Here is a 22,521-nt window from a genome sequence, read left to right on the forward strand (position 1 = left end):
ACCTGTGCCTCCCACATGGGGTGCAGAGAACTCAGTCTTGGACTGAACTCAACCAGCCTCACATGAGCACTGGGTGGGTCAGATTTGGAAGGAGGTAAAGCAACTGGGTGCAAATGGGTGCACTAATTGAGGAGAGCAATATCACAATGTAGGTCCCAAAAAAGCCTGTCATCGACTTAACAATTTCATGTTTACCTGAATTTTCTGAAATGCCAGTATGAGAATAATTAGAAGGCTTTATTCTATTTGGTCTAGCTGCTTAAATATGGCTTCTTATTTGAGGAAATCAGCCGTAAATCATGCAACTTGTTTCAATTTTTTGTGTCCTATCTCAATATGACTCAAGTAAAACATAGTGATTACCACTTCCAGGGGTGTGAGAATTTTCATGTTTATTGTGACCGAGGAAATAAATTTTTCCCCCAATGAAAGTTAAAATTGTTTAACATGCATATTAAGCTATTTAATATATTCATTTTCATAAATCAAATATGTAATATTAAATATATAATGATATATAAACTAATATGTTTAATTATATGTATTCAGCAAATAATATGTTAATGTAAGTACAGATATATTAATATGTTTAAACTATTTAATGTGTGTATTAAACTAAGCTATGCATATATGTAAGCATTAAATAGTTTTGGCTTTATCTCTTTGCACATTTTTATTAAATTTTGTAGATACAATTGCAGTAACACATTCCTGCCTTCATTCATTCTTGCCTAGCAATATTCCCAACATTCCTTCCATTATTTTTTTCCTCAATTTTTGAACAATGTATTCTCAATCTCCTCTAATAGTCACAGCTTAGTGCACCACTAACCATCATTTTCAACAAGTAAAAAAATCAGAGAAGCTGCAGTTTCCCAGGAGTAGAAACAACAATCAAATCTCAAGAAGCGCTTTCCATTTCTATATTATTTTTGTATTCATTGATTTTATTATTTTTGTTTTATTATACAGTTCCACTGGCTCAGAGATTCCCTCCCCCTGACAAATCCCTTCACCCCACTAATTTCTCCTTCCAAAACAGTTTTAAGTCCATCACTCTGCTATTGAATCATACCTGTTCTTGTAGGTGTGGACAACAGTGTAGTGTCCTGTATCCTGTTTTCAAGACACATTTAACAGTTCCATTGGGAGTCCATCTTTCATTTGGAAGTAAAGATGCATATTGCATTGCAGCTTCATATCTCTTTATGATAATTCTTTAATACAGTCACTGTGCTTTTTCTTAAGTGAAAAGTCATAAAGCAAAATCAACCTAAGGAACAAAATAGAAAACTTACAGCAACACAGAGTTATGCAAAATAAAATATAAGTCAGAATTCAAAGCTTTCTACAACATTGTAATTTGAACAGTGTTTGGTGTGCACTGATTTCCTTTGATTTCCATTTGACCTTCTCCATGGTAGCAGTTACAATTAAAGGGCCTGAAATGAATTTAATTTGCTGTTGGTCAAATTTATATATGCCCCATGTTTAGTAAAAAGAAAAAAGAAAACATATGCAGACGTTTGTTACTTGGTTGCGAAAATCTAAGAGGAATGGTTAGACTTTCTGAAACTGGTTGGTGAAATGTTGGAGAACACATTTTATTTAATCACTGATCTATTTACATTCTCTCTAGCACATTTCAATGCAAGCCACTTGTTAAGCAGTAGCACAAATAAGCCCATCATGTAAATTTTGTGTGAAACCTATGTAATTAAACATTTGAAGTCATGGATTTGTCAGGAGTTAATGGAGTATTGCATAGCTTTACATAAAATAACTTAAAATAAAATAATTTTTTTCTGAATTAAAATTCCTTGGATATAAGAATTTACCAGTAGCCACAGGCTTAGCATGCAACTAACCATCAAATTCAACAAGTGAAAACTGAGAGAAATCAGTTTCCCAGGAGTAGAAACAACAATCAAATCTCAAGATGTCTTTTCCGTTATTATAGTATTTTTATACTAAACTTTAACTATGACATGTTAGGTGAAAACCATGATAATTGTCTTTAGGAAACTGGCTTGTTTGACAAAGAAAAATATTTTAAGTTGAGGAACTAAATGGTAGCAATTTGCGATTGCCCCAGAGCAGGAGAAACAGAAAGAGGATTCACCTGAGTCCATCATGATCTCTTGGGAAACACCTGTTTCTGTCCAGGCCAGTGTCCCTCGGGGCCAACAGGTGCTTAGAGGTTAGGGAGCTGCCTAATGAGCAGGTGCCAGGAGCTGTAAGGAGCTTCTCTGTTGTGTTCACTCAGACTGTACAACCTCGGGCTAGAAGCAGCCAGGTTGTGGCATTTGCTTCCCAAGTCTGGCTCAGGGACCAGTGCTTCCTTCATTTGCTCTGCTGTGTCTCGGAAAAAGCGTCAGTCACCAGATTCCAGCATCCACCGTTCCCATGCAGGTGAATCTGAACACAGCCCGAGTAGTCACAGAATGTGAGCATAGAGTACTTTCTCAGGAGCTGGGCTAACACACCAGAGAGTTGTGGGGTTGTTGACTCATAGACTTAACTATGAATGCAAATATCAATGATTATCAAAGGGCAAAACAGTGTTGAATCTCCTAGGGCAGTGTTCAGTGCTAATAAAAAAAAAGATGAGGGAAAGAAATGATCATCTCTCTGAGATAATGAGAGGCTTAAACTGCCTAGAGTACATGGAGCCAACTTTGCAGCATTTGGAGGTCTGTTGGAGCAGAGAAACAATTTCCTTTGTGTAGGGACATGTATTGCAGTGACATCATAGCAGATTTCCAGTGTGAGATTGGTTGTTCCCCATTCAAAACTAATAGAGGAGAGGAAATGACAGCCCCCTGTCCCTGGAACAGCCTCTATACACTGAATCATAATCCTCCTCGTTTGGGTCATAACTGACTGTCCCTGTACTGACAGGAAAGGCCCTGGTAGGGGGAAATGTCTTCATGGAAATCCCGATGGGAGCAGCTGCTGGAGCACACACGTCTACAAGTCCTCTGTCTGCTCTCACATTGTGTCTAGGATGACTCGATGTTAGTGTTGCAGTAAGAAGGGATCTATCAAAGACACCTGCTTGACTTATATTGTATCCTCTGTGAGTTGGATTCACTCACAATTTTCCAGTCACTTGCATTTCTCCTGCAATTTTGCATTTGCCTGGTGTGTTGTCAGGTAAGAGACTTTTTTTTTTGCTATTGTTTGGTGATCTTATACTCTTTTTTTTATTAATTATTTTGCATTATGTGACAGTTTCATAGGCTCTGGGAATACCCCCACCCCTCCCCCTCCCCTCCCCCCTGGTGGATTCCTCCACCTTGATGTAGTATTACAGTTCAAATTCAATCAAGATTCTTTCCTTGCAAACATATACCAAGCATAGAGTCCAGCTACTTATTGTCCAGATGGGTTGAACAGTTTTTTGGGGAGACCATTTCTGATCTGAAGTTAGAGCTGGTAGAATATCATCCCAGTCAATTAAGAGTCCCAACATCAACAGCAATTTGCAATATTATGGAATTGACATGGTTTGGAGTAACCAGTATGTTAAAAAAAAAAAAAAGCAAGTCCTAACCACAACCTATGATTAGCTCATTGACATTTCAATTTTAGTTTATATACAGGACCGGCTGCTATATACCTTAAAATGGCTATAAGGTACCATTCAGCTGTCTTGTGTCTATTTCATTTTAGTATTTAGCCATTTGTTGTGTTGAAGTATAATTTTACTGATCTTGGCAGATTTTAGGATAATCTAGACTGGCTTGTAACTCTAACAAGATATTTGTCGACATTTAAGCTGCAGAACACATTTTGTTTTTTTGGGGGGGTGTGTGCAGGAAAATCCTCAACACCATGGTGAGGAGTAACTAATCTTTGTGACCCACCCAGTGAGGCATGAGCCAATCCACGCCAGCTCTTTCCTGTCAGACTTCAAGCTCTACTTTCTGTTGTTTGTCTATTTATTTTAGGTTTTTTTAGTTTGTATGATTGTTTGTTTGCTGTGAGGGGTTTTCGAAGCAATCCCGATGGTCATTGCGAGGGAGGGCGGGGGTCCAGAGGTGGAGCCAGGCTCGGACCAGAGAAAGCTCTCCTCCCTGGTCCCAAAGGACATTTATTGTTCTTCTGTTTCTGCGGACCGCTCAGGGCTTCTGGTTGTCTTTCCGATGATGTTGGTTTCTGTACGGTAGTGTTTGGACTTCTTCCACCCCCTGCGGAAGCTCCGGTTGGGGGTGAGTGACCTCAGAGTACTCGGCCTCCGAGGGCATCCAATTCCCTGTGGCCTCCTTGGCAGTTGGGATATAGTCCTTGTTGCTCGTATTAATAGTTTGTGGTGAAGGTCTGAGAGTCTTCATGGTTGGGATCCAAGCTTCCTCCCAGGTAAGTCTTTTATTCCTGTCTTTTCTGTCTTTATTTTTGACTGCCATTGAGTTGTTTGATATGTGCTTGGAGTGTTCTTCAGTGCGAAAAAAAAAAAGTGATTTAAAAGGTAACTTAGTTAAGGTCCAAAATGCCTCGTGCAAAAGTATTTTAACCCATACTTATAAGAGGTAATCAAACTTTGGAGAAATCCCTACTTGCAAAATGCATACACAAACATGAATGATTCATTACCTGCATTTTAAGACATTTTAATGGACCTTCTTAGTAAAATTTAAGAGAACTTGTGAAAGCTTGGATTTTTCTGTTGTCAAATCACAAACTCAATCTGAGTTGCAAATCTACTGCAATTAAAATCTACAAAACAATTTGATTCTGCAAACTGAGTCTTTTTTTTTAATTCATTGATTACATTGTATTATGTGATACAGTTTCATAGGTACTTGGGTTCTCCCCACCCCTCCCCAAACCCTCCCCCCATGGTGGATTACTCCACCTTGTTGCATAACCACAGTTCAAGTTAGGTTGAGATTCCCTCTTTGCAAGCATAAACTAAACATAGAGTCCAACATCTTATACTCCAGTCAAACTGAGTCTTAATAAGTCACTTTTACATATATTTCTAACCTGCTCCACTTTAAGCTGTTCTCATTTGACATCCTTTCTGAGTCCTCTTGTCTAGCTGATGGAACCATTTACTCATAGTGATACACTTCTGCTTCCAATTCCATGATTTGGCTAAAGATCATTTTATCTGAAATAAGCAGAACTGCATCCCAGGATCTCTGAACAATCATAAAACCACATAATATACATTGGTTCATCTCCTGCTTACTTGTTCATGTATTTACTTGGAAAAAAATCTATGGTGAGTTGGTAAACACTGATGAATAGAAATCTAAGGGGTCAAAGAATATCTCATTAAATGTGAGAAGTATTTGATGATGTAGGGAAGGCCTGAGAGTGGGAAGGAATTCTTGGTCAGTAATCCCACTGGGAAGCAGCAAAATGGGACCTCAGCCTTCTCCAAATGTGGGAGCTACATTCTGAACAGTAATACATGGATTTTGCATTTGCACCCTGTTATTTACATTCTGTTTGTAGACATATGTTTCAGGTTCAACTACATCTGTCTGGTAGTACTGTGCACCACATGAATCTGAGCAACCAAACACAGCTTTCAGAATTCTTCCTCCTGGGATTCTCAGAGGATCCAGCACTGCAGCCTCTAACCCTTGGGATGTTACTCTCCATGTACCAGGTCACTGTCAGTTGGAACTGGCTAATTGTCCTGGCCATCCTCTCAGACCCCCACCTCCATACACCCATGTACTTCTTTCTCGCCAACCTATCATTGGTGGATGTCTGCTTCACCTCCACCACCATCCCCAAGATGCTGGTGAACATCCAGACGCAGAGCAGAGCCATCAGCTATGCAGGCTGCATCACACAGATGTTCTTCTTCCTCCTATTTGGAAGCCTGGATGACTTTCTCCTGACCGTGATGACTTATTACCGGTTTGTGGCCATCTGTCACCTCCTGCACTACATCATTATCAAGAACTCCCATCTCTGTGTGCAGCTGGTTCTGCTGTGCTGGGTCATTGGTGTTCTGAATGCACTTGTGCAGAACTTACTGGTGCTGAGGCTGAGCTTCTGCATGCAACTGGTAATCCCCCACTTCTGTGAGACAAATCAGGTGGTGCACAGAGCCTGTTCTGACACCTTTCTCAATGACTTCATAATTTATCATGTAGCTGTGCTGCTGTGAGGAGGTCCCCTGTCTGGGATCCTGTACTCTTACTCCAAGATTGTCTACCCCATCCGTGCCATCTCGTCAGCTCAGAGAAAGCATAAAGCCTTTTCCACCTGTGCCTCTCACCTTTCTGCTATCTCTCTATTTTGTGGTATAAGCTTAGGTGTGCACCTCCGTGTGAGTGCTGCCCCAAGTTCAGCTTCAACTGCAGCAACCTCAGTGACGTACACCGTGGTCACCCCCATGCTGAACCCCTTCATCTACAGCCTGAGGAACACAGACATGAAGAAGGCTCTGAAAAGACTGTTGTTCCATAAATGATAGTGGAACCCACAGTGTTGGGGCTGAGCAGTGTCAGTGACTTCATGTCTGAAGCCTCAGGGTCAAACATGGTGTTGAATTTATCAGCGGAGGAAACAGAGCTTGCTTATTCTGTTCACTGTCTTATTTCCCTTATTATTATTATTTTTATTCCTCTGTGTACACTGCAAATGAATGACCCACTGCATTGCAATGTATATTTTCTGGTAGGTAAAACCTGGTAGGTCAACACTTTGTGATTTTTCCTTTTTCTCATCTTTATTGTCAACATTGCTTCAGAATTCCAAGGGGACTCAAAAATTTCATGGAAAAATCGAAGTCAATGAGAACACTTTATGTGCTTTATGACTTTTAATTCCATGTGTATTTTTTAGGGTGCCTATACATTTCTACAATGAATCCACATATGTTTAAATTCTATTGAACTACCACTTATATTTGCTTTTGGAATGAGCTTTTTCAGCATATACATATCCAGTTGCAAAAATTTTTAATGCAGAAAGATAAGATTTCATTCTTTTGATGACTGTGTGTTATTCCATTTATGTGTGCCACATGCTCTGTAGATGGGAATCTTTATTAGCATAGTCTTATGCATATTCTTTGAAGTGGATGAAGTTAAGTGTGTGCAATTGGAATGTGCACATTTCTCATGATATAATTTCTTATCAAATAACATGTACGTATTCGACATTCTCCTTTTTAGCTTAGGAGTTTATTTTTTAGATAACATACATTTAAAAAATACCATAGTAAAAGGTTTTGATGCTTTATTTCAAGCAAAACAGAAAAACACACATTTTATTTTATTATAGATGACAGTTAATATGTAACACACACATAAAAATAAGATATATAAGAATGGAACTGGCATCTTGTGATTTGATTATTGTATTAACCCTTGTCAATACTCCTGCATAGCAGCAGTCATTCTGATATTTACTTGACATTGAGACTACGATTAAAATATTTAAACTACATTACTGCATAAAGTTGTAGAATAAAAGGAAGAAAGGGAATATTGAGGCAGGGAAATATGACTAATTTCTTTGAATTTTATTTATGAGAATCCTGAAACCTGCTCTCTTTCTATTTGTAGAAATTTAAGAAATGAAATTTTAAAAATTAGTAAGAACATCCCCATTCACGTGTTCAACTCACTTGACGCAACGTTGCTCTCCTCAGTGCTGGGAGAGAAATTTTGTGAAAATACGTGTTTCTTAATTTGGGTTATGAGAATTCTTCTCACTCCTGGTAGGACAATATGTTATCACAAACCTGTTCTTGTAATTCATCCCATGAGACTCCTAGAAGGTGAGACAATTGAAAGAGATGATATTTTGCAAAAACATTCAGAAGACACCGTACTTATTAAGATTTAAAATATCCCTGCACAACACCTTGACAGACAGACATAATGGCTCAAGTAACTGTTTTTGCCATATGCGTAGGAGAACAGGGCTGAGTCCTTGGTCCTGGAACAGGTCTAAACTCATCCATTGTGAGACTCTCTCTGCTCAGCCTCTGGAAAAAAAAACAAAAAAAAAAAACAGAAGAAGAATTTCCACATGATTACTTTTTTTTCACATTTTAAATTTTATTATTATTGTTATTATCATTTTATGATACAGTTCCATATGCTACTGGTATTTCCCTTATCCCAGCCCCAATTTTCCCTCTCCCCACCTAGTTCCTCTATATCATTACAAAAGTATAGTTCTTCATACACAGTCATATGTCCATCATTGTGGGCATGGACAATGGCAGAGAGTCCAGCATTCTATTGTCAAAATATAGTAAACAGTTTCATTGTAAGTCCATCTTTGTCTGGAAGTAGGGATGCATACTACATTATATCTTCACACCTGGATATGTTAGTCTCCATTTCACAGCTACTGTACATCCTCTCAAATGAAAAGTCATAATATAAAATCAACAATAGAAAAAAATAGAAATTCACAATTCCATGAAGTTAAATGACATGTTACTAGATATGACAGTTTCCATTACACGGCTACTATACATCTCCTTAAATGAAAAGTCACAAAACATAATCAACATCAGGGAGAAAAAAGAAATTAACAACACCCACATGATTACTTTTGAAAGTATCACAAAAAAATTTGTAAAACCTCCAATCTGCCGAGTTGTTGGCTGTGGGAGCTGGTGTGGCCTGGGACGATTGTCTGCCCGAGATGCTTCACAGCAGTGTTGACAATGTTGTGGTCCCCAGAGGGCCTCATACACCCAGGCTTAGTGGGGGATCTGGCTAGGAATTGGGCTCATGAGCTTCATCATATATAGGACCAGGATTGCTAGGAAAAGAAACAAAACTTCGGAAGGTTGTGGTCCTGCTCATGTCCATCATTAGCCAGCTCTGCTCCAAGTGCCCATGGGAAGACATGTGTGCCCACTTGTGGCCAATGTTGTGTTGGGTGGCAGCCTGGAAGGTTACTGCTACTCGCTGGAGCACTATTTACTCTGTGGCATGAGTTAAGGAATCTGTTAGCTGCACCATGAAACAAAACAAAAAACAAAAATCCAACCAAACCAACCAACCAACCCCTCAGTTTTGCAGGCTCTAGAGGCTCTATCATCTACTCATCTGTATCTAGCGATATGACGGTGGAAGCATTTTGTGTACTTACTGTGTATATATATATTCATTCTTGAACAATATTTACGGTACACAAATTTGCTCTTAACTTTTCAAACAGGTATTTAGCAATGATGACAAAGTGAACTTGTGACACGGATTTAGAAATCATGAGTTTAACATTATGAATGAAGACTTAGGGAAAGATGAAACCTTCTCTCCACTAGGCAGGAATCTTGTCTGTGTCCTCCCCATAGAGCATTGACTGACGTGGGGGATGCCGATTAAAACAGCATAGAAAAAGAGTGTGGGGATAAAACAAAAGACACAGTTTTTTCCAATAAATATACAAGATTTCAGAGGAATGCCACATTTTTCTAGGTTGTCTTGGTTTATGTGGCTGTATTGGGTTGACACAATGCTTCCACCATCACATCAATAGATACCGATGAGCAGATGGACTGTAGCTGCATGGTGGTTGCTTGCGAGCCACTTTTACTTTCAGTTTTTCTAATTCATCAGTCAAATGCAATATTTGTTCCATATGTGGCTCCCTTCTCTGTGTTTTATATGCTGGGGAGTTCATGAGTCTGACTCTGGGGATCTGAAAGATTTTTGCAACGGTTGCACTGGATCTAAAGGAGAAGACATGGGAAAAGTTATGACAGGCTTCAGATCCTCCAAACACTTTTCCTTTTTACAGTCAACCTGCACTCGGATCTCCTCAGCTAAATCATACTCATGAACAGACTCCTCAGCTTTCTCTCTCACTTTAGATGGAGACAACAACGGTCCATCGTCCTGAACCATACTGACAGCCGCTCTGATCAAAGCCCAAACAGTCCAAAAATCTACAAGCACCTTCTTTCCCTGTTTCAACGCCTTTTCCACATTCCGCTTAACTGGAACCAAGTTTCCAAGTCCAAGGAGTCCTGCTCCAGGAAGCAAGGAGTAAACTTAACAACAACCTTAAGAAAACAATCTATCCAAACTTGGGAGATTCACACCCCATTTTACTTAAGAGCATGACGCACAAGAACAGCAAACAGAGTGAACTGAGCTTGTCCCGTTGCACTGTAATAACTTATCTCAAGAGATCTTTTGGCATCACCCATGGCCTCCAGTGGGCTTCTATTCAGGTCCATGTTAAGGCACCAATTGTCGATGATCCTCTCAGGAGGTCAGGACCCAAGGTGGCGACCAGATGGAGAAAGATCGGGACACAGAAGATGCAAGGCCGATGAAGCAATGCACACGTTATTGAACTCAAAGGGTATATATGCACTACGCAGGTTAACTAGGAAACCATGGAAAGCTCCTCTAAAGGTAGCCAACAATAAAATGAGGTTATAATCAGTGCAGAAAGGAGTAAACATGTTTTCAGGAATGAATTATAACAATCAAACCAATTAACTGAGGAAGGGGGTGTGATTGGCTACAGGCAACTAATGAGAAAGTAGGCACAGGTAGGCACCGCTCATTACCAGCCATGCTTGGGCAGTGAGGCAGCCACAGTCCCACGCAGGAAGTTTGTTTCCTGCTAGCACTCTCAGTTAGCTGAGAGTATCTGAGTTCTGGGGTCCTAGGGCATCTGATGGAATGGTTCAGAGGTGCACTTCCACACTACAGCCAACTCATAGGTTGCCAAATTGGATAGTATAATTTTACTTTTATTTCTTAATATATACTTTTTATGTTTAAGATTATTTTAAAAAGACATTTTAAATAAAATAATTTCACTTATATAGGGTATATAATAGGACAATTGATATTGGGTTAAAAAAAACATTAACTACAACTTATTAGTCACAGGCTTGTTGTACCATTAAATATCCTATTCAACAAGTAAAAGATTAGAGAAACCACAGCTTCCCAGGAATAGAAACAACAATCAAATCTCAAAAAGCTCTTTCCATTTCTACATTATTTTTGTATTCAGAATTTACTATGACTATTATGGAACACAAGATAGTTGTCTTTAGGAACTGGCTTGTCTCACTAAGCAAAACATTTTAAGGTGAGGAACGAAATGGCAGCTATTTGCTATTGCCACAGAGTAGGAGAAAAAGAAAGGGGATAAACCTGAGTCCAGCATGGTCTCTTGGGAAACACCTGCAAGAAAATGGCTTTCTGTCATGGTCACATTCACTCAGGGCCAGCAGGTGCTTAAGAGGTCAGGGAGCTGCCTAATGAGCAGGTGCTGGGAGCTGTAAGTAGCTCCTCTGCTGTGGTCCCTCAGACTGTTCAACCTTGGGCTAGAAGCAGCCTGCTTGTTGCATTTGGGGTTGTGAGTCTGGCTCATGGACAAATGCTTCCCTCCTTCCCTCCTCTATGCCTGAAACTGAGCTTAACTCTCCAGCATCTACCATCCAGTCAGGAATTCGGGCATCTATACAGCCAGCTTCTTCCCACAATTCCCATGCAGGTGAACCTGGCAGGCACTGCAGCTAGGGTCCTAGGTGTGGATGCAGAGAGCTTTCTCTAGAGTCAGCCAACATTGAGCTAACCGAGCAAACACAATAGACAGGTCTGGAGTAGTTGATCTGTATAATTAATTAATGAATGCATTTGTTCATGATTATCAAAGGGCAGGAAAACATTGGCTCGCCCTTGAAAATGGTCATTGCTGATGAAGAAACAAGGGTAAGAAAAGAACAATTCTAACAGACAATGAGTGGCATAAGTTGCCAAGAGCACATCTACCCAACTTGGCAGCATTTGGAAATCTGCACAGTGTAGAGAAAATTTTCAGTGTGGAGGGACATGTGGTGCAGTGAGGTTATATCGCTTTTCCAGTGCAAGGGAGCATGGTTATACACCACTCAAAACCAATTACAGAAGAGAAAATGACCACTCCTGTGCTTGGAACAGCCTCTGAAGACTGAATCTCCACAGTGCCCATTCAGGTTGTGAAGAGTTGATGTAACTGACTGTCCCTATATTAACAGGGAAAAACGAGTTGAGGGGAAATGTCTGCATGGGAATTACGATAGTAGGAGCTGCTGGAAAACACGTCTCAGGGATTTCTTTCACTGTACTCTCACATGACCCAATGTTAACTGAATGATGCAGGAAAGCATGCTCTGCGAAAGACACCTGCTTGGCAATTATTGCACGCTCTGTGAGTTGGATATAAGCTTGCGTTTAGAGCCACTTGCATTTTCTCTCGCAATTTCAGAAATTTCCTGGTGTGCTCTGAAGGTAAGAGAGAGTTAAATTTTTTCCTGGTGTGCTGTCGAATGAGACACTTTTGTTTTTCTCTTTATTGTCTTCTTACTTACAAAGACTGGCCATCGTGAATAGTTTTTTTTTTTTCCTGCCATGGAATCCTTTGATGTATACTTGTATTGTTCTTCAGAGAAAAAAAAAAGAGTATTTAAAAAGTAAGTTTGTCATAGTCCAAAAAGTCTGCAGCAGAAAATATCTTATTCCATATTTAGGAGAGATCATCAAAATTTGAATCGTTGTTTTTCAAAATGTATGGACAAAAATTAGTATATCATTTGGCTGCATTTTTCAAGACATTTTGATGGATCCTCTTGATGAAATTTAAGAGGATTAGGAAAGCCTGTATTTTGCTGTTGTCCAAATCAGTGACTCACCCTGGGCTCCAACCGCACTGTTACTAAATCTATAAACATTTGATTCTATAAATTGAGTCTTTTTTAAAGATTTATTCATTTTATTATAGCCAGATATACACAGAGGAGGAGAGACAGAGAGAAAGAACTTCCGTCCGATGATTCACTCCCCAAGTGAGCCGCAACGGGCCGATGCGCGCCGATCCGAAGCCAGGAACCTGGAACCTCTTCCGGGTCTCCCACGCGGGTGCAGGATCGCAATGCATTGGGCCGTCCTCAACTGCTTTGCCAGGCCACAAGCAGGGAGCTGGATGGGAAGTGGAGCTGCTGGGATTAGAACCGGCGCCCATATGGGATCCCGGGGCTTTCAAGGCGAGGACTTTAGCCGCTAGGCCACGCAGCCGGGCCCTCTAAATTGAGTCTTAGTAAGTCAGTTTTATATATATTTCCAATCTGTTCACATTGAGCTATTCTTATCATTTGAGATGTTTTGTGATTTCTCTTTGTTTTATATGAGTGCATAACTGATTCAAAGTCCTACCAATTTTGCCATCAGTTACAGCATTTGAGTGAAGATCACTTTAATTTTCATAAGCAGAATTAAATTACATTATTTCTTATGATACGTGGAACTATACATTATGCACTGCTTTTCTCCTGGTTTCTTGTTCATGCCTTTAATTGAAAAATCAGTGGTGAATTTGTTACCACTGATCAACAGAAATTTCACATGTTGTCAAAGAGCATCTCATTAAATGTGAGACTATTGATACTTTGGGAAGTTGCAGGATTACAATCAATACTTGGTCCAAATGGGAACTGAGACATCTTGAAATGTGGCACATGCTGAATGAAAAACACGAATTTAGGATTTGTGCTGTGTTGGTTACATCTTATTTTGTATGCATATGATTCAGGTTCAACTACTATTTCCTGTTAGTAAACTGCAACATATAAAACTGGAAAACCAAACACAGCTTTCAGAATTCCTTCTGCTGGGATTCTCAGAGGACCCAGCCCTGCTCTGTTCCTCTGCATGTACCTCATCACTTTAAGAGGGAACCTGCTCATCGTCCTGGCCATTCTCTCAGAATCCCACCTCCACATGCCAACCTGTCATTAGTGGACATCTGCTTCACCTCCACCACCATCCACAAGATGTTGGTGAACATCCAGACACAGAGTAGAGCCATCACTATGGAGGCTGTATCATAGAGATGCACTTTTTTATATTCTTCATTGGATTAGAAATTTTACTCCTGACCGTGATGGCTTATGACCAGTTTGTTGCCATCTGTCACCCCCTGCACTACATGGTCATCATGAACGCCCGGCTTTGTGTGCACATGGTTCTGTTGTGCTGCCTCATAGGTGTTCTGAATACACTTATGCAGAATTTATTGGTGCTGAGGTTTAGGTTCTGCGCAAACCTGGAAATCCACCACATTTTCTGAGCGTTAAATCAGGTGGTCCACAGAGCCTGTTCTGATACCTTTCTCAATGAACTCATAATGGAATTTACAGCTGTGCTGCTGGGAGGAGGTCCCCTGTCTGGGACCCTATATTCCTAGTGCAAGATTGTCTCCTCCATCTGTACCATCTCATCAAAACAGAGCAAGTATAAAGCCTTTTCCACCTGTGCCTCTCACCTCTCTGCCATCTCCCTGTTTTATTGAACAAGCATAAGTGTGTACCTCAGTGCCAGCGCTGCCTCAAATTCTACATCTACTGCAGCAGCCTCGGTGATGTACACACAGGTCACCCCCATGCTCATGATTTAAAAATTAAATAACATTATTGTATAAAAACAATACAAAGAGACTATTGAGGAAGGGATATATGACTAATTTCTTACAAATTTAATAATGAAATACATTAAAACTGTTCACTTTATATCCATAAAATGTTTAAAAATAAAATTTTAAAAGTCATAAGAATATCCCCATCCACTTGTTATACTAATGTAATTCAATGTTGCTATCCTTGCCGCCGGGATAGAAATTTTGGCAAAACATTTGCTTCTTCATTGAAGTTCTGAGAAATCATCCTACTCCTAGTATGACAGTAAGTTATCAGAAAACTGTCCTTATTGTAATTTTTCCCATGAGGCACTTCTGGAAGGTGACATACTGACAGTTTATGGCTGTTTTCAATAGCTTTCACAATCCACCTATCATTAATTAATAAGACTTAAAATATACATACATAAAATCCTGTGGAAGTTCATTGTAACTGAAGCATAAAGAACAATGGAAGATTCTCAGTGACACATAGTCATATAGTTTGGTGGGTTGGATGACTTTATCCTGACTGTGATGGCCTATGACCGGTTTGTTGCCATCTGTCATCCCCTGCACTATACAGTCATCATGAACTCCCAGCTCTGTGTGCAGCTGGTTCTGGTGTGCTGGGTCATTGTCTCCTGAATGCCCTTATGCAGAGCTTACTGGTGCTGAGGCTGAGCTTCTGCGCATACGTGGAAATCCCTCACTTTTTCTGTGAGTTGAATCAGGTGGTCCACAGAGCCTGTTCTGATACCTTTCTCAATGACCTCATAATACAATTGGCAACTGCACTGCTGGTGGAAGGTCCTCTAACAGGATTCCTGGGCTTCTACTCTAAGATCATCTCCTCCATCCATACCATCTCAACAAAACTGGGCAAGTATAAAGCCTTTTCCACCTGTGCCTCTCACCTCTCTGCCATCTCCCTATTTTATGGCACAAACATATTGAACCACTTCATCTACAGCTTGAGGAACAGAAACATGAAGAAGGCTCTGAAAAGACTGTTGGGCCTGGCGGCGTGGCCTAGCGGCTAAAGTCCTCGCCTTGAACGTGCCAGGATCCCATATGGGCGCTGGGATCCCATATGGCCGCCGGTTCTAATTCCGGCTGCTCCACTTCCCATCCAGCTCCCTGCTTGTGGCCTGGGAAAGCAGTCAAGGATGGCCCATAGCCTTGGGACCCTGCACCCACGTGGGAGACCCAGAAGAGATTCCTGGTTCCCAGTTTCGGATCGGCACAGCACTGGCCGTTGCTCTCACTTGGGGAGTGAATCATCGGACGGAAGATCTTCCTCCCTGTCTCTCCTCCTCTCTGTATATCTGACTATGTAATAAAAAATAAATCTTTAGAAAAAAAAAGACTGTTGTTCCCTAATGAATAGTGGAACCCACAGTGTTGGGGCTGAGCAGTGTCAGTAGTTTCACGTCTCAAGCGTTGCCGTGAGACACTGTGATGCATTTATCAAAGGAGTAGGAAGAGCTTACTTAGTCTGTTCACTGTCGTTTTTATAAACGCTTAATTTTCTGAGTACACTGCAGATGAATGACCCTTTGCAATGCACTGCGTGTTATCTGGTAGGTCAATAATCATCACTTATTTTAACTTATCATTAAGCCTAATGATAAGTTCAAATCACATGATTTCAGAAAAAAAAGAAGGCACAATTAAGGAAGGGACATATGAATAATTTCTCAGAATTTTATTTAGGAAAGACATTAAACCTGTTCACTTTATATCCATAAAAGGTTTAAAAATAAAATTTTAAGTCACAGGAATACCCCCTATCCATATGTTAAACTCACATAATTCAATGTTGCTATCTTTGGTGCTGGGATAGAAATTTTTGCAAAGCACTTAACTTCTTTATTGGAGTTCTAAGAAATCTTCCTACACCTGGTATGACAGTAAGTTATCAGAAAACTGTCCTTGTTGTAATTTTTCCATGAGGCACCTCTGGAAGTTGATATACTGTCAGTTTATGGCTGTCTCCAATAGCTTTCATAAGCCACCTATCATTACTTTATAAGACTTAAAATATACATGCAAAGAATCCTGTGGAAATTCATTGCAAATGAAGCATAAAGAACAAGGAAATCTGATTATCTCAGTGACATACATTTCCACATAACCCAATGAGTGCTATTTACATGTCAGATTTGAAGAGATGCCACACTGTTTCTGAGACAAGTGTAAGAACCTTCACATAAACATAACTCAGCAGGTACAGCTAATGTTTTTGATGCCGTTAACCCACATTGAAGCAACAGTCTGAGTTCCAGCATTCACCTTCTGATCCTCTGCTGGAAAATGCATCTGGGAAGGGTACAGATGTGTGTGGATTCCTGTCACCCAGCTGGGACACCACGATTGAACTCCTGGCATCATGGAGACCCAACCCTGGCTATCATGGACAATCAGGAGTGAGCCAGCTGATGGAAGATTTCCCCATGTCTCATTCCCTTCTTCTCACTCTGTCTTTTTGTATATAAAATAATTCTTTCTAAAATTATGACACAAAGATAGTAAGAAAGTAGTTATCTTTTACCTTGACAACTTAACCAAATTAGTCCTCATCTTTCATTTTTAGCTGTCTTTAGACATTGCAATGCCATTTTCCAGCAATATAGTATTAATTCAATCTTTTTAAAAAATCTTAGTTTTGTTTATGAAAAAATATGAAATGGTTTACAATATAGGAAGCCAACTGTGACAAAATTCTATTCCTAAAATAAACACAACAACAAAAAAGAGAACTATACATAAAATTCCAAAATATTTTAATAGGGTTATCTTGTCCATTTAAAAAAATTTATTTGCTTTTCACTTGATAGAAAAATAGTTAGACTGAATGAAAGCGAGAGAGAGGGAAAGAGAGAGAGAAAGACAGAGAGAGAGAGAGAGAGAGAGAGAATTTTCTATTCTGTGCATGGTCTTAACAGCTGAAACTAGACCAGGTCAAAGCCATGATGGCAGAGGCCCAAAGATATAAGCCATATTCCACTACATTCCAAGGCTTATTACAAGGACAGAAGATCAGAAGTGGAGCACACCTGCCTAAGCTGCCTGGTCTATAGGCAACTATTGTAGTGCTGGGAGAAAAGCAACTTGTAGCTGGTGGACATTCTGAGCCTGGTTAATACCAACTCTGTGTTAACTAGAGTTGATTGTTCTTTTTTTTTCTTTCTATTTGAAACATTAAATGGAGAAGTCAGGGACCTTGAGGCTGGGGCATGGCACCATGGCTCCAGCAAGAGAACTGCAGAAGAAGGCCTGGTTATATATTGGAGTGGGAGTGGCTGAGGGCTTGTTCGACAGGGGAAGAATGACTTCTGGCGTTTTCCATAGACTGGGTCACTATACCATCAGGAAGACAGGTAAGCTGGAAGAAATTAGACAGGGAACACGGGGTACATGTAGCTGTCTGCCAGTGTCAGATTAGGGATGGGCCATGTGAGAATGGGCCACAGCACCAACCACAATGAAAAAGAACTAAATTTGGAGGGGTAGATTCTCTAAGAGAGATGTATGCTTGCATTTGTGGAACTGCAGCCCAAGCTGGTTAACATGGAGCGCTGAGGATGGTGACAGGCTAAGGCAGGGCGGGCAACAAAACTCAACTGACAAGAACCCACCCAAAGTTCTGGTCTGTAGCCTAGTGGCTAAAGTCCTCACCTCGCACACGCCAGGATCCCATATGGGCACCAGTTCTAAACCAAGCTGTCCCACTTCCTGTCCAGTTCCTTGTTTGAGGCCTGAGGGGGTGGGCAGTCAAGGATACTCCAAGGCCTTGGTACACTGCACGTGTGTGTCAGAAACAGTGGAGGCTCCTGGAACATGCACCTGGCTAAGAATTGCTGCAGCTCCACAACAGACAGAAGATCTTCCTCTTTTTCTCTTCTCTGTCTGTATATCTGACTTGCCAGTAAAAATTAAATAAATATTAAAACAAACAAACAAACAAACAAAACAAACAAAAAAAAACAAACCCACCTGACACTCATGGGAGCTTGGATTGTAAAAAGAACAAGTGGGGCCAGCACATCCAAGGTTCTGGGCTGATGACAGATAATGCCAAGCAGGGTCGCTGCCCTGCTGGCACATGTGAGAACCAGGGTTGTGAATAGGTCTGGTTTCAGAACGTGGGGAATGCCTTGCACGTCTGCAGTTCCACACGGGGAGCACAGAGGCTACAGTTGGAGGCAGGTCAGCCTAGGCAACTCTGCAGCATACATCAACAATTTGTGGGCCAGGCCTGAGCACGACTGCACATAGGAGAGCCTGAACACCATGTGCCCAGCTGGGCTGGGCTGCAATATCCAATTGCAAGAGCTGATAATGTGGGTGTGCCAGGTAGGGTTGTGTGGAACTCCTGCCAAAATGCACGAGTCCTGTTGCTCAGAACATGCCTAGTAGGGGACATCTTCACACTCCCTTGCAGCGTTGTAGCTCCCAGTAGTGAATGTGAGACACAGGATAATGTGAAGACCAGTTGTGCAATACTACAACACCTGTCAGTGTGCAGGTAGGCTGATGCGACTCACATCTAGTGCTGGCCCTTGTCAGCTGTGCTGTGCCCTAGCTCAGCTGGCCTGCACCCATTAAGACTGTTACGTTTGCCTGTGAATATGGCAGCCAGCCTAGCCAGTCTCACTCCCTGACTACCCCACCCACAATCCCAGCTGTCTCACTCACCAGTGGAAACAGTAGTCAGCAAGGGAGTCTCCAAAGTTACCCTACCAGCTCTACTCTTAGCCCCTGTTCCTGTGTGTGTGACAGCCCAGTCTAGATGTCCCAATTAAGCAGTATAATTTTGCTTTAATTTTTCATATATATTTTCCCTTTTTCAATAATTTATTTTGAAGATTTTTAAGAAATCATTTTCATTTTTAGGGTATATAACATGAGAATTGATAATGTGTAAGCATTTGTAATAATTAAAGCATGGTAATTGCCTTTGCATCTCCTTCAATATTATCTTGTAGAAGTAATGGGCATGGTGCAGAGACCTAGTGGTTTAAGTTCTGGCTTTGCAGGCACCAGGATCCCATATGGGCACTGGTTTTAATCCCAGCAGCCATGCTTGCATCGAGCTCCCAGCTTCTGTTCTGGGAAAGCAGTTGAGGATAGCCCAAAGCCTTGGGATCCTGCACCTGTGTGGGAGACGGGAAGAAGCTCCTGGATCCTGGCTTTGTATTGGCTCATCTCCAACCATTGCAGTCACTTGGGGAATAAATCATCGGAAAGAAGATCTTCCTCTCTCCTTTTCCTCTTCTCCATTTATCTGAATTTGCAATAAAAATTAATAATCTTGGAAAAATATATTATCCTATGTAAGTATTGAGAAACTTACAACTCTGATTTGAAATGCATAATAAATCATTGTAAGCTGAGTTAAAAATATTAATTACAACATATTGCTCACAGGCTGAGGGCACCACTAACCATTATCAACAAATAACAAATTAGAGAAATCAGTTTCCCAGGAGTAGAAACAACAATCAAATCTCAAGATGCTCTTTCTATTTCTATGTATATTTTTTTATTTCAACATTAACTACCACATAATAGGAGAAACACATGCTAATTGTCTTTGGGGAATAGGCCTGACTTGCTAACCAAAACATTTTAAAGTGAGGAACTAAATTGCAGTTATTTGCGATTGCCCCAGAGCAGAGAAAGAGAAAGAGGATTCACCTGAGTCCAGCATGGTCTCTTGGGAAACACCTGCAAAAAAAAACGGCTTTGAGTTGTGCCTAGAGTCCCTCAGGGCCAGCAGGAGCCTACAGTTCAGAGAGCTGCCTAATGAGCAGGTGCCAGGAGCTGTAAGTAGCTCCTCTGCTGTGGTCGCTCAACTGTACAACCTTGGGCTAGAAGCAGCCAGCTTATTGCTTTGGGGTCCTGAGGCTGGCCTGCTGTGCCTCTGCTGTCCCTGGAACAGAGCTTCAGTCTGCAGCATCCACCAACCAAGAACAAATTTGGGCATCCATGCAGAAAATTTAGTCATAGAGGTGCCATGCAGGTGAGGCTGGTAGAAACTGTGAAAGGGATCCCAGAGTGTGGACACAGGCAGCTTTCCCTAGAGTTTAACAAGAACTGAACTATCCTTGTCATACCCTGGTAGAGGTCTAGGGTTGTGATTGCTATAACTAAATATTGAATGCATTGATCAGTGATTATCAAAAGGGGAGGGAAATATTAGATAACATTGAGCAATAATTATAGCTAATGAGAAATGAGGGCAAGAAAAATTCAATTCTAATGGACATTGACTGGTATAAGTTTCCTCAAGTACATCTAGCCAACTTTGCAGAATTGGGGGATCTGGAGGAAGTAGAGAGGGGATTTCTGTGTTTGGTAGATATGTGTTGGAAATGAGGTCACAATAATTTGGCAGTAAGAAGGGGACTGGTTGTCCAACACATAAAACTAGAGAAGCCAGGATCACAGCCCTTGGTCCAGGAACAGGCTCTGCAGACTCAGTCACCACCCTGCCCATTCAGGCAGTGAAGAGTTGCTGAAACTGACTGTCCCAGTATTGACAGGAAATGGCCAGGAGAGGGGAAATGTCTGCATGGAAATCCTGATAGTAGCGGCTGCTGGAACTCACAGGTCTCAGGGTCTTCTGTCTTTTCACATAATTTAATGTTATCTTAACCAGACAGTAAGAACAGCTCTATCAAAGACATTTGCTTGGACTGAGCAAACCTTAACCCACAAGTAAAGTGAGAATCCAGGATGGAACACAGGGCATTTCTAGCTAGGCTCTTACACTGGTCTCTACTGGTCTGCGTGAGCCATGGACGCTAAGCCTTGGTGTCTAAGGCAGGGGTCGAGACAGGTGAAGGGCTCTGCCAAACTGAGTCAGAGCAACCACTGGCATGCGCTTGATCTATGGCTGGGAACAGGCCCAGTTGGGGAGCTATGGGGACACCCTGGCTGGGTCGAGGTTCCCACCAAGGGGCACATGAGCTGGAGTCGGGGCTGTGTTCTGATCAAGATACAGCTGTAGTCTCCCTTGGCACAAGTGTGGACTGAAACTGGATGCACTAAACCGGGCCAGACTCCAACACCGTCTGGTGTTCTGGAGGATCATGGTAGATATGGGACTAGGCTAGGTCTCAACCCCTAGTGAGCCATGTGTGAGTTGTATGTGGGTATGGATGAGCTGTGGCTGGGCTGAAATATCTAACAGCAAGATCCAGTTTGGGTTGAAGGCCAATCAGGAAAAGCCATTGTTCCTTCTAGGACAGGAGGTGAACTGAGCAGGGCTGGCTCATGGACCCCCTGGTATGCGCAAAATTGGCATTGAGAGAGGTTCTGATGGAGAAACCTGGGCAACTCCTTTGGAAGGACCCTGCAGGTAAGCACAAGAAGCATGACAGAAAACAGCCCAGAACAGGTTATGGAAAGTTTCCCACTGGCATACATTTGGCATGGGTAGGGGGCAGAGCAGGTTGAATCAGTTCACGTCATCCACTGGTGAATCCTAGCATTGGAACATAGTGTAGGTCAAACCAGGTTCGGTCGCAAGGAAAACCAGTGCCATTATGAAATGCCAAGGTGAGGTTACCTGTACTAGATGTGACCACAGTGCCAAACAGCACATGTGAGAACCCAGAAAGGGGGATGGAGCCGGCAGGGAGAATATGAGGTGCTCCCCTGCTGAAACTCCACTGGAGAGTGTGAGCTGGGATGGGGGCAGACCAGACCAGGCAGGGCTACAACACCTGTGGGCCTCATGTAGACTAGATCAGGGAAATAAAACAGATTGGGCTGACTGTTCCTACTGGTGCAAACAAAATTAGAGTGGGTAAGGATTGTTTGGGCTTAGCCACAGCATCATCTGGCAGAAGCTGGCACTGGGGGCTAATTTTATCAAGTCAAACCATAGAACCACCTGGAGAGTGCTTAATCTGGCAGTGGGAATGGCCTGGGAGGGAAATAGTGGGCTCCTCCCTCTTGGGTTACCACTCCCACAGGAGGGCACGAAAACTAGGACAGGGGATGGGGTGGCTAGACAGAGACACCCAACATCCCTGAGGGCTGGGTAGTTGAGCTGGTTAGATGGAACTAGGCTTTAATACCCATCTACATCTATGAGAGCCGAATGGGATGTGG

At 41.6% G+C, this 22,521-nt stretch overlaps 2 pseudogenes; both read left to right on the forward strand.

The window, feature by feature from the left end:
* The first annotated feature begins 5,614 nt into the window (after positions 1-5,614).
* Positions 5,615-6,439, forward strand: LOC101524801 (olfactory receptor 7A10-like; annotated as a pseudogene).
* A 3,621-nt stretch (positions 6,440-10,060) lies between these two features.
* Positions 10,061-14,397, forward strand: LOC101524560 (olfactory receptor 7A10-like; annotated as a pseudogene).
* The last annotated feature ends 8,124 nt before the right edge of the window (positions 14,398-22,521 follow it).

Source organism: Ochotona princeps, chromosome 28, assembly GCF_030435755.1.
Source record: "Ochotona princeps isolate mOchPri1 chromosome 28, mOchPri1.hap1, whole genome shotgun sequence".
Classification (NCBI taxonomy): Eukaryota; Metazoa; Chordata; class Mammalia; order Lagomorpha; family Ochotonidae; genus Ochotona; species Ochotona princeps.